The sequence below is a fragment of the Vidua macroura genome, chromosome 12 (genome assembly GCF_024509145.1).
Source record: "Vidua macroura isolate BioBank_ID:100142 chromosome 12, ASM2450914v1, whole genome shotgun sequence".
Classification (NCBI taxonomy): domain Eukaryota; kingdom Metazoa; phylum Chordata; class Aves; order Passeriformes; family Viduidae; genus Vidua; species Vidua macroura.
The window spans coordinates 509159-519906 of NC_071582.1; the positions used below are offsets into that span (position 1 = coordinate 509159).

The window sequence follows — 10748 nt, forward strand, 5'->3', positions numbered from 1 at the left end:
GAAGGTCAAGCGAGTCCGCGACAACCCACTCCCAAGATGGCGGCCGCGGGAGGACCTCGGGCGAGGGCCGCAGTACCGCACTCTGGCCACAAGGCGGCGGCACTGCCGCCCGCCCTGGGGCTGCAGGCGGGGAAAGGCGCGCAAAGAAGAACAGGCGCGACCCCCTTCCAAACATCCTCTGCAATAAATGCCCCTAAACAGCCCGCACGAAACCAAAAAACACCGACAAAAGAAAAAAAAAAAACAAAAAAACCTGCCTCTAACCCAATAAGAACCAAAATAAAAAACTTTTTCTTTTTGTGAAAAATGCATATTTTATGATTGGCTTTACGCAATAGTTACAATGAATATTATATGTGTAATGTTGGAAAGTTATGCTGTATTAATTCTCTCAAGTAGTGTGTTGAATGTATTTTTAGGTTATAACACAATGTTAAAATAGGAACTATACTATGTAAGATACTATACTATGTAAGAACTATACTATGTAAGATACTTTTTAACTAGCTCAAGAAAGAGATGAGATAATCAAGGAATTCTTCGTACAAGGATAACAATTACAGAAACCCCTAAATTTTCCAGCGGAGAGGAATGTATGGTTTTCCTTATCAACAGAAACTAACTTCTTCAAGCCTGATTTAGACTCAAGGGCGCCTGGGAATTAAGAGAAACTTTTTGACAAGTACCAGACGAATTTCTTGTTTTAAATAAAATATATGCATAATCATGAAGTGTTTTGTATATGCAACAGGCTATTGCTTTTAAGGTGATTCCTTTGTTCACAAGGCATGCTTGTCGTGGATTAAGTGCCCGAGAGCATCCGGACGTCCGTAATTCTTTGCTTTTTATTGTCTTGTAATTGTCCTAACTCTAAATTATTATTACTCTAATTGTATTACTATTTTTATAACCATTTTGTTATTATTAAACTTTAAAAATTTTAAAAACCAAGTGATTGGCGTTTTTCACAATTGTATTTCGGCAGAGGGTTTTATATGTTTTATTTACTGCATATTCATGCCGTCCTCTCTCAGGAGGAGGCGTCCCCGCCGCCGATGTCTTCTTGGCAGCTGCTCATCTACTCGCGATATTGTCCAGATATCTCCGGGAAGGAGACAATAGTTGCTTATCTCTGGGACTTCATCTCTTTGTCTCCGCTCCCGGGGTTGGGTCTGGGTCTGGCTTTGGCCCCATCTGTCTGGGTTTAGCTTGGGTATGACTTGATGGCCCGCTCGTTATTGCTGGCTAGGGCTTTCTAAATGCTAATTAGGTGCCCGGCAACTTAATCTGTGAACTAACTACAGTTTATTACATGCACCCCCAACTGCACGAATTACATATGTAACAAAAGCATGCCTCCTTCTCAGCTGGCTCAGCTCCCCGGTCCTGCTTTTATGCAACGGCATGAACCTGTGCTTGGGAGGGACTGAAGCGATACACAGAATAAATAAATCGACTCCACACCCTGGGGTAGTTATGAAGTGGGTCTGTATGTCAGCGCCCGGCACAGGTGAGATAGCTCTCCAAAACTTGTGCCCCGAGCCTCAGTCTGACCCACACCTTTATTCCCAAAGCTGTTCCATATGCAATACATTGCACAACTTTTTCATGCATATTCAACCCCTGGCCCCGCCTGTCCTCGCCTCTCACGCTAAATGAGTCCACGCCCTTCTGGGCACGCCTGGTTTGCTGTGGTGGTCGCACGGGGGTCTCTCGGTGATCCTGAGGCTGAAGATTGTGGTCTTCCTCATGATTGAACTTTTGAACTTTTCCTCTCTGCGCGTGTGCTTTTGGTCCTTTGGTGCTTATCTGAGTACGTCTGTCAGTCTTGATAGGCTTGGAGACAGAGGAGCTTCTTCATCTGGGTTCTTTGCCTCTTCTGGTATTGTTCTTTATGCAAGAAGCTCTAGAAATTTGCATTTTCCTATGCCCTTTGTACCGGGCAGAGGTTTCTTAAGTAAAAGGTTAAAATTTAACACATAACTCTACAAGCTAAATTAGAAATGCTTAATTCATTTTGTTAACTTAACTCTAAAAATCTCTGTTTCAGGACCACAACAAACACCTGATCGGGGAGGAGATGCCTCCTTCTCCTAGCTCTGACCTAAGTGTACACAGGATGGAGTGGCCAGGTAACCTTTACCAGAGGTGCAAAATACAGCACTGGCTTCCCACATCTGCTACCCTTTGTGAAAAATGCGTATTTTATGATTGGCTTTTCGCAAATACTAAAATGAATATTATATGTGTTACGTTAGAAAGTTATACTGTATTAATTCTCTTAAGTAGCGTGTTAATTATAGTTTTAGGTTATAACATAATGTTAAAATAGAAACTATGTGATGTAAGTTATTTTTTACTAGCTCAAGAAAGAGATGAGATAATCAAGAAACTCTCTGCACAGAGATAACAGGGATAGGGCACATAAAGAGTTACGGCCTCCTTATCGGAAAAGGCATTCTTCTACCTTCTCTCCATCTTTATGGAACCACCAGGATTAAGGGGAAGAAGTTGACAAAAACCAGAAAATTTATTGATTTGCAAGGAATTTATGCATCATGTATGAGATATATGAATATGCAACAGGCTATTGCTTTTTAAGGGTTATTCCTTTGTTCACAAGGCATGGTTTTGGCAGCTCAGTGCCCAAAAACATCCGGACGTCCGTAATGCTTTGCTTTTTATTGTCTCGTGGTGTACTAATCCTCATTGTCCAATTTTTTATTACTCTAATTTTATTACTATTTTTATAACTTTTTTATTACTAATAAACTTTTACGACTTTAAAGAAACAAGCGGTTGGCGTTTTTCGCATTTTTTAACCCCTGCAGTGCGCAGTGGCGCGGCCCGGCCCGGCCTGCCGGGACCTGGAGCCGCCATGACGGGCCCGCGGCAGGGCTGGCGCTCGCGCGGTCACGTGAAGGGACGCCGGGTCGGCACGTGATCCCGAAGCGGCGGGTCACGTGACCGGTGCGTGCGCGGCCGCGCTCGCTCTGTGGTGCGGGCGGAGCCGCTGCTGTGGAGTCGCTGCTGCCGCTGCTACGGAGTCGCTGCTGCCGCTGCTCCCGCCCGCTCCCGGTGGGTGTTTCGGGCCGGACCCTTCTGCCTGCCCCCTCTGCTCCTCGGGCCGGATCCCTCTGCCTGACCCCCTCCTTCCTTCTTCGGCTAAAGCCCCGGCCCTCCATGGACAGGACCCTCAGCTAGCTTTTCCAGGCCCTGGGCAGGACCCCGAACTAGCCTTGCTCCCAGCCTGGGGAGCAGCGGGAGGGCGCTCCGAGCTCCCCGGGTCCCGGTTCCCAGGCTGGGCTGTGCCGTACTGGGTGACAGCGCCTGTTGTCGGTTTCCGCTGTGCTGATGATGCCCCCTCCAGCTGCCCGGGTCGTGTGGCCCGGCCTGGAGGAGCGGCTCTTTCCGCAGGTGCGGGACCACTTCAGCTTCGAGACCTGTGGCAACGAGACCTTCCCGCAGCGGTACCTGGTGTCGGGTAGGTCCCGTGGGTGCTGTGACTTCGGGCTGGATTCGTTTCTGCTTAAGCTTTAACTGCCTCTGTTCCGAGGTAAAGCAGGAGCTAGAGCACCGGGCAGCCACAAATCAGTGTTAGCCAAGGGCCAACCCTGTACCAGCCAAGCATTCCCCAGCATTTTTCTATATCCTCCTCTCCTTTTCATCCACTTTTTACAAGGGCATGTACTTCTAGAACAAGGGGGGGTGGCTTTAAATTGAGAGTAGGCTTAGACTGCACATCAGGAAGGAATTCTTCCCTGTGAGGGTGGGGAGGCCCTGGCACAGGTTATGCAGAGGAGCTGTGCCTGCCCCACCCCTAGCAGTGTCCAAGGCCAGGCTGGACAGGGTTTGGAGCACCCTGGGGTAGTGGAAGATGTCCTTGCCCACGGCAGAGCGGTGGAAGTAGATGGAACTTTAAGGTCCTTTCCAACAGCAACCAGTCTGGAATTCGCTCCTTGCCTTCTGTTCTTGCTGTGTGGTGCAGAGTGGATTGTGGGGACTGGCCTCTCTGGAGCAAGAGTAGACTAGAAGCAGGAGCTGTGTTAGGCTTGCACCAGAGATGGCTCTTTGCGTGCGTCTTCAGTTGATGCCAGCATCTCTTACAAGTCCATGTAATTCAGTGTTCTGAATGCGTCAGGAAAAACAAATAGCAACTGAAATGTTGCACTCTGTAACTGATCATTTTTAGTAGTAAAGGTAACTCCTCTTGGGTCAGTGGTTTGCATTATTTTAAATTGTGCAACTGTAGATAGCTTAATCCATGCGAAACAATGAGCACTGCCAGCAAGGAGCCAGCTGTGTCTTACTTTTGTGTCACTGACAGTAAAAGAGAAAAGGCGTTTTTAAACAGCATGTGACTAAAAATAGAGTAATTTCCATAACCAGTGTCACGTGCTTTTCAACCCTGCCTATACAGAGGAATTGGGGAGCAATTTGCAGGGAGAGAGCAAAGGTGGACTTGGGAACAACAACATGGACTTGGCAACAGACATGAGCACTGCCCAGCTTGGTGCCCTGCTGCATTGGGGTTTTCAGATGCTCCAGCTCACCTTCACATTGCCTGTTGCTCTGCAGCTTGTTCAGCACTTGTGCCAAGTTGTGTGTTTCACCAGGCATGAATTCATGAATTTAGTTCAACCCAAAGATATGGACACACTAGTGAATTTTGAGAGTGTACCCAAGGCTGCGATTTCACTAATTAGGTGGTCCTTTTTTGAACAGAATGTTTGGATTACATGGTTTAAAGCACTGTGCAACTTCTATTTGTTTTCTTTTAAAGTGTTATGTTTTATCTGTGAGTCCTGGGCAGAACTGAATAATATTTGTGAGGAGCAAAATATTAACAGTGCAGTTCTGCTGGTTTATAGAGAGCTTCTTACTCAAAATTCCCATAATTCCATTTCCCTCTACTGTTTTTTGTGCAATGAGACTTTTCAGATTATCAGCAAGAAATTAAAAACTAATTTCACAGCAAGGAATCCGATACTCTTGAGTTTAGCTAGCAATTTCCCGGGATTTCAATCTAAAAATAGATACCTTTCTAGTGAGCCCATCTAATTTGGTTTTGGCTCCTGTGATTGTTGTTTACTCCAGGAGCCATTAAGCCATATGAGAAGAGCCAGAGGAAAGAGAACGCTGAGCACTTCAGTTACCTACCCAATATCCAAAGCAAATGTATCAAAGTCAGTTGGCCTCTTTGTTAATTAAGAGGAGCAGTTTCACTAATGAGAGGTTTCAAATCCCCTTTCAAGCTAAATCTGGCTTTGTCAATTCTGTGCTGAGAATGCCAAGAATTAAATTTGGGCATCTATGTTCATAGAAACAGCCTCATGTGACAGCAACATCCATGGGACAACTGCTGTGCGGGGTCTCTTTGGATGATGTGTCGAAATCAGCACTTAACTGACGGTCTGAGGTTTGTCATTGGAGAAAACTATTTATTGGCTCTCTTAATTCCTGTGCAGTTTATGACTAGGCTAAGTCAGCAAGCATTAGAGCAACTGTTTGTTAGATAAGTTAGCATCACAGCTCAGCTTGTCCTGCTAGACTCAATTTGCCTTCAGTTTTAAAGTGATCTGAGGATGAAGCACATCATCTTCATGTATCATCATATATATGTACATACACAGACACATAGGCGTGTGTGTTACATATTGTCTTTGCTTGAAAAGACAGGTGTCTGTTAAGGAAGGCAGGAGCCTCCCCTTAACTGGAAAATGTAAACCCCCTCTCTTCAAATTGCTAAAATTTTGAAATTAAGGGGGCTCTCAGGCAAAGGTATGGGAGCAGGAATAACAGTTCTTTATTAGAGAAGAAAATAAAGATAAAATAAACAATGCAGTAATACAAAACAACACTGACAGAGTCAGAATACAACCTGACACCCTGTTGGTCAGGGTGTTGGTAGCAGTCCAATTGAAATGGTGGCTGCAGTCCACCTGGAGTGGCAGATGTGGTTCTTTTGAAGCAGTGAACTTGTCGAAGGATGTATGAAAAATACATTTTTCCTATGAAAAATCCAGTGGAGAAGACAGCTACTCCTCTGGGAATCCAGTGGAAAAGCCTCCCTGTGGTCTTCTATATCTCTGATTATATCCAGGTAGGAATGCTTGGTTCCCCCCTCTGGGCAGAGCTTCTCATGATGGGATGATGTAATTTTATCAGTCATGCTGTGGCACTCACTGGCCTATTAACAGCAGATGTCTCCCCAGAAGGAGGATTGGTTGTGGAAGAAATAAAGAAAACTGCGCAATAAACAGAAGATAACATCAGATAGGAATAGAATACACCCCCCATTTCTAACCTAAGACACATATATAACATATATCAGCATATCCTGGGCTCCTCCTCACAGTGTGGGCAGCAGGTGTCGGGGGGGATTCTGTCCCTCTGCTCAGGTGGGACCCCACTGGCAGAACTGCCTCCAGGCCCAGGAACCTCAATACAAGAAGGGTGTGGAGCTGCTGGAGTGAGTCCAGAGGAAGCCCCATCAATGATCTGAGAGCTGGTGTAGCAGAGCATCTCACCCTCTCCCAAGAGCTTATCTGTTGTTTGTTAGCCAGTCAGGTATCTCAAACAGGACAAGCTGTGTTATTGTGAAGTTTTTTGGGCCCATGGGTTAACACTGGTCTGGTATTTCCCAATGGTAAGATACCTTACCGTTGACACGAGAACTGACAAGAGAAGCTGGATTTTGACTGACTGATAGCCGTTCACCTTCAACTATAAAAGCCACCCCAAACTTTCACAAAGCAGAAATCTGCTAAAAAATATATATTTTCTGGATATGTGTGGAGTTACTCCCATGAGCAGGTACATCTGCTTCATGGTTACTCCCCAGGGGTTGAGTGAAGGAATCTGTCTATGTTATAGCCATTTTGGTAGTAAATTACATTTGACTCCTAATCAATACTATTTCTTTTGTCAGTTTTAATATCGATACCTTGATATAGTGCACTGTTCTGTGGTTTACTGTTATTGACTAGTAGTTCTTTAGTTTTATACTGTGGAGTGAGTAGTTCTGGTTAAGATCTTTTGTCTGTTATCTCTTGTCTGTTTAATAAATAATTCATTTTTATAAGTAGATCTGATTTGTTGTCATTAGAACTGTGAGCCAGAGTGATTCCTTAAATTTGAAATGTTGCCAAAATTTGAGGCTAAGGCAGGGCTTGTCTGAAGCTTTCCCTCGTCTCGTGACAGCTGGAACCCCTCTGCTCTGGAGATAGGTTGGGAGAGTGGGTTTGTTCAGCCTGGAGAAGAAAAGTCTCTGGGCAAACCTTATTGTGGCCTTCCAGTACTTAAAGAACGTTTGTGAAAAACATGGGGAGTAGCTTTTTACCAAAGCCAGTAGTGATAGGACAAGGGGCAATGGTTTGAAGTTGACAGATGGTGAATTTGGATTGGATGTAAGGAAGACATTCTTCCCTGTGGGAGTGGTGAGGCCCTGGCACAAGTTGCCCAGAGAAGCTGTGGCTGCCCCATCCCTGGAAGTGTTCGAGGCCGGATTGCACAGGGCTTAGAGCAGCCTGGTCTACTTGGAGGTGCCTCTGCCTGTGGCAGGGGGCTTGAACTGGATGGTCTTTGATGGTCCCCCCCAACTCAAAGCGTCCTATGATATGTAAGTTACAACTTTATACATCACAGCAGGAGTATCAGAAAGATGCAGGCAATTCCCTAATGTCAGTTTTGTGTGAAAATTTAGCTATGCAAATGTTTTGGAGTGAGTTGGGCTAAAAAGGGCATATAAATGGGAAATTGCTCTTTTGGGAGGCAGCTGTCTGCAAAGGACTTACAGAACTTGAGATTTTAGGTATTTTTCAGGCAGAAGTGAAATTTTCAGGCCATGTAGTGATTTTATGGAAGCTCTTATTTACCCCCACGCAAATGAGAGATTTCTGGAGCCTCGCCTTTCTAACACCTTTGAGTCCCAGATCAGGAATCAGCCTGTTCACGGAGTTCTTCCTTGTTAAGCTCCTGCCCAAAACCAAAAATTGATCATTTCTTGCACATATTCTTAGTTGTGTTTTTGGGGGTATTATGTGTTTTTTGTGGGTTTGGGGGTTTTTTATTTTAATTTTTATTTTCTTTCTTTCAATTGCCTCAGCAAAGTTCTGGAAGAAAGGATTTGGACCCATCTTTTTCTATACTGGCAATGAAGGTGACATCTAGACTTTTGCTCAGAACTCTGACTTCATATTTGAATTAGCAGAGGAACAGCAAGCACTTGTCATTTTTGCTGAACATGTGAGTATTTTAGTCATTATGCATCCTTTAGAGTCCTGTTCTGTTCAGTGTTACCAAATTCAGCTTTCTGCAGGTGTGGAATAGTGGTACCATTTCTTGCCGTGGAGCTGAGTCGGACCAGGAAGCTTTCTCCCCATGACAGCAGATCTTTTTTCCGTAATCATGGCTTTAGTAATTTTTTTTACTATGCCTCCCAGCACTCCAGGATACAGACTGCTGTTTCAGTACAGCCTATGCCTTGAATGATTTGCTTTTGTAAGTAGTTTCTACAGGCCTTAAACTCCATGTTGGAGTAGAGAGATACTTTGTTTGGATAATATTTAATCTCTCTACCCTGCAAAGTCCCAATCCAACCTTTCCCACACTACTCTATTAAATTTACTATCTGTCATCTTAGGCATGAAGAGGTTATCCTGTTCCCTTTTGTAGCTGGGAACTTCAGGAGAGATGCACGTGCTGAGAACCCACTTGGCGCCCACTGAAGCAGCTGTCATGTCCTGACCATCCACTCCATGATCTGTCCTGCGAGTGTCTGTGTATCAGATGCAGGAGACAAGGCACTTCCTCAGTTATGGACAAGTTAGAGGATGTCTCATACTCTGTTATCTCTTCGTATTAGTGCACACTTAGCCCAGCTCTATGGTGAAAGTAGAGAAGACCCAGGCCAGCGTTGTCATAGTGTGTCTCTTTCGTTTCAGAGGTACTATGGGAAGTCTCTTCCCTTTGGACTTGAGTCAACACAGTTGAAGAAGACTGCTCTGCTCACTGTGGAACAAGCCCTTGCTGCCTATTCAGTGCTCATTACTGAGCTTAAGCAGCAGTTTGGTGCTGCAGACTGCCCTGTCATCGCTTTCGGAGGCAGGTAAGTGTTGCGTGGACTCCTTCCCTTCTCTGCATCCTTTTCCAGCCAAAGTTATGCTGCTGTAGGTCTCTTTTGCTCTCAAGAAAGTTCTCAATGCAGAGCTTTAAGCTATCCTTTTGAGAGCAGATGTGCCTGTGCCTCAGCTCCTGTGAGCTCATCACCAGGTCCCACTCTTCTTTCCCATCAGGAATTAGTCTCCATTTGTGGTTGCTTTGGAGAAGCACTCCTGACTGGATGTTTCTAAGCTTCTTCAGTAACTGAATCATCCAGAGCTGCAGAAAAAAAATAACTTGGAAAGGGTAAAGGGAAAATAGCAGCCTTGCCAGTCATAAGCAATGGGATGGTGTGCCAAAACCTGAGGAAACAAGCACTAATGGGGTCCCTCAATCTGCTTTCACGAGGTGTTGGCTACAATGAACCTTGCCTGAAATGTTTCTACACTAATGCATACAGCATAAGGAACAAACAAGAGGAGCTCAAAGCTTTGGCCCAAGCCCAGAGATTTGGCACCATTAGCAAAAGTGAAGTCTGGTAGGATAAGTCCTGTGACTGGAGTGCCCTGTTGGATGGTTACAGGCTCTTCAAGAGGGATTGGGCAGAAGAGGTGAAGCAATGGCATTGTATGTAGTGGAAGGGATAGAATGTCTGGAGCTCACAGTTGGCAACAGCGCAGTTGAAAGCCCCTGGGTAAGAATCACAGGACAAATAAATAATGCAGATGTCACTGTAGGAGTCATTGACTTGATGAATACTGACTCCTAAAAGGAGAGTGAGGAGTGCCAACCTCCTGAAACTAGTCTTGTTTCCAATATAAGAGAATGACTTCTAGTGCAGGGTGCTTTACAGGGATTGTTTTTTTTCTCTCTGGTTTAAAAATAAACAGGCAGACGGAAAGGTGTGATGCTTACACTAACTCTGAAAGGGCCAGTCTCTGCTTCATTTTATGAGAAATAAAAATCACAAATCAAAGCATACTGAGCATGCAAGAAGTCTGTAATGCCAATTAAATCAGAGGACAAATTCCTCTTCCCTGTATAAGTCAGATTACCTATTCTGAGCAATTGAAATAAGGATACTAACTCCAAACAACTGCAGACTGCAACAATATACAACTTAGAGCATGATTGAATAGTAATAATGAAAGGATGCCATTTTTCTGCATAAATGGCTGCCTTAAGGTACAAGAGACAATAAAATAGAAAGCTGAAAGACTTCACCATTCAGCAGCGCTTGCATTGAGAGCTGTATCTTTAGGAGGAAAATAAGCACTGTAGCCACTGTGATTATACTGAATCTCTTGGCTGACATCTCATGGAAAGACTTATAATATTTCAGTAGTTCACGGGTTTCTTTGCACTCTGAAGAAATTCCCTTGTAGACATGTGGCAAATAGCGGAATGCACATATACAGAGCTTCTGCTAATGAGTTACTGCCCTCTTCTCCCCTTTTCTCTCTCCTTACCTTTAGGACTGCTTTTTATAAAGCTCCTGAGACTCAACCCAAAACAAATTATGTAATCAGACCTGCCCTCTATTCAGAACACTCTCAGAAGATTGATCATATCCTTCATTACCTCAGTTTTAGTGAGGTCCTCACAGGGAAGACTCCAGCACTTAGGGAATTTAAACATGGAACTTG

General features: G+C 44.6%; 1 long non-coding RNA gene across 1 annotated transcript; it reads left to right on the forward strand.

The window, feature by feature from the left end:
* The first annotated feature begins 3072 nt into the window (after positions 1–3072).
* Positions 3073–10238, forward strand: LOC128813168 (uncharacterized). Its single transcript, XR_008438939.1, has 4 exons — positions 3073–3484; positions 8108–8247; positions 8946–9109; positions 9297–10238. It is a non-coding gene; the product is annotated as an uncharacterized LOC128813168 (long non-coding RNA).
* Positions 10239–10748: the final 510 nt, after the last annotated feature.